The sequence below is a fragment of the Corvus brachyrhynchos genome, unplaced genomic scaffold (assembly GCF_000691975.1).
Source record: "Corvus brachyrhynchos isolate BGI_N302 unplaced genomic scaffold, ASM69197v1 scaffold56, whole genome shotgun sequence".
Taxonomy (NCBI): Eukaryota; Metazoa; Chordata; class Aves; order Passeriformes; family Corvidae; genus Corvus; species Corvus brachyrhynchos.
The window spans coordinates 8,163,912-8,166,273 of NW_008238664.1; positions in this window are offsets into that span (position 1 = coordinate 8,163,912).

Sequence of the window (2,362 nt, forward strand, 5' to 3'; positions counted from 1 at the left end):
GCCATTGCAGGAAAGATGAGCTGTGAAGCTTAGAAGGCAGTCATGCTTGGGAATCAAGTGAAAAACTGATTCTGTGCCTTAAACTCTTTCTAAAAAGTTGTGCTGCATTTGTGCCATGTACTGAGCTGCTGTAACTTGAAATATGACACAGTGCTAGCTTATCTGCCTTGACTGGAGCCCTGTAGCATCTAAATCAATTTTTTTTTTGTGCCCTTGTGACAGAGGGCACTTGATGATCTACTGTGTAAGATGAACTGTTAGGATCAGAAAATGACAGTGAAAAAATGGGCTCCAAGGACCAGCCAAGGAGAACAGGCCAGCCAGACACTCTGTGCCTGCCACCAAGGCCATGACTCCATTGGCTAACCCAGCGCAAAACTATGTGATGGAGCAGGTTTCCCCTTTGCCTCCTGATTTCATTTCTTTGCATGATCCAGTGTGGAGTTTAGGGTCAGCCCCTTTTCTCACACTCCTCTGCTGCAGCTCCAGGTTCAGGTGAGTGCCTAAAGCCACTGTGTGGAAGGGCTGTGGTCAAATGGGATAGATCCCATGAGTTATGTCTTGTGTCCCTATAGCTAAGATCTGAGACAAACAATAGCATCCTGAATAGTCTTCTAGGATTCAGGACAGGAATATCTCTGTTTTGGGACTATCTTAGTTACTCTGAGACAATTAGCCCATTGACTGAATGAGCTGGCTATGCTTCTCAAGTCTCGGAAGATAACTGCAGCTCATTCAACCTTGTACCTTGTCTTCATGACCCAGAAACAGATACTGCATTCTGTGCTATGGAATAGTTCTTGAGCCTTGGAATATCATAATTTTTACTTAGCAGGTACTTTCAGCCCACAGATCTGAAAGAGGGTAAATACTGCTATCTCCACACTGCTGCAGAGTGCTGAAGTGGACTGGTGTGCCTCTGCATACCTGTGCTTTGTGAGAGAGAGTAAGCCGTAACAGAACGGAAGCCAGCAGCAAGCACTTGATCTGTGTGCCTGCCAGTATGGCTACAGCCCTCTCTATCCAAATGCTGAATTCCCCTCTGAATGTGCTTCTCCAGAGGGTGACTGGTCACTGCTGTGTGAAACAGCATCAGCATGTCCTTTCTGCACCACTCTGTGCTGAAATTACTGTGCTGTAATTGATGCTGCTTTAGACTGTCTTACATTATCTGTAACTTCTACCTGTTTTGTTCATGAAGACTAATCTTCCTGGCTGTCATACTTTAAAAATGCACTTTTTTTCCCCTCAGTGCTTTGAATTCACATAGTTGTTTAAAACAGAGGAAACACGTAAATTACCATCTTGCCTCCCCTTTATTGCTTAAGTCTCTAAGCACTGAGCAGTCATTTAACTCTAATTTTGCTATGGAGTGAAAGTTTGGGCCAGGTGATATCCATTGCTCCACAATCATAACATCAAGGTGAGTTTTCACTGGGAAGTATGTCTTGCTGCAAGTGGTTTAGAGACAAACATCCTTATGGTTTTCAGGTGACCTCTGCAACTATCCCATTTCTTGCTATCTCATCTCCCATGACTGCTGCAGAGCTATAAAATGACTCCTTTGGCTTTATTTTTTTTCTATATTCTTCTTTTAATTGGCATCATTAATTAAAACAATTCATTGATTTTGAATAATATTTTCTCTAGGAACATATATTGTCCTCTGCTAGCTGCATTCTAAGCCAGGACCTTCCTTGTCTGTGTAAAAGCAGCAAGATAATTCTTGGAGTCTCTACCATACTCCTGCACCCTGGTCTTTCATCTCTCCCAGCTAAAAGTCCACCTGATAAAGAAATGTGGGATGCTCAAAACTGATTCATTTCATGGGAGCAGGAGCACTCCACAGCGTCCAAAGTACATGCAGCATCTGGCAGGATCACGAGACAAAACAATTAGGAACCTGTTTAAGTAAAAACATTAAAAACCCCTGATGCTAAAACCACAACAGTAACAATATTTGGCTATGTGAATACACAAAAGAACCACAGAGAGAAAATAGTGATAGATTTTGGCTCTTTTTGGTCTGCATTTAAGTTTTGTTTCTATCTGACTGGTCAGTTTGCTTGCTGAACAAATAAGGTAAATAGAAAGAAACTCATGAATGACAAGCAGCAAATATTTTGTATGCATAATTTATTTTTAAAGTTTATTACATCACATTATACAAGCATTAAACATGGCTTTATGTTGATGATTTTTTTTTAAAGTGTGAAAACTTGACATTCTTCTCCATAGAATTTTTATTTTTACAAATACTCTTTTTGGTCTGCATTTAAGTTTTGTTTCTATCTGACTGGTCAGTTTGCTTGCTGAACAAATAAGGTAAATAGAAAGAAACTCATGAATGACAAGCAGCAAA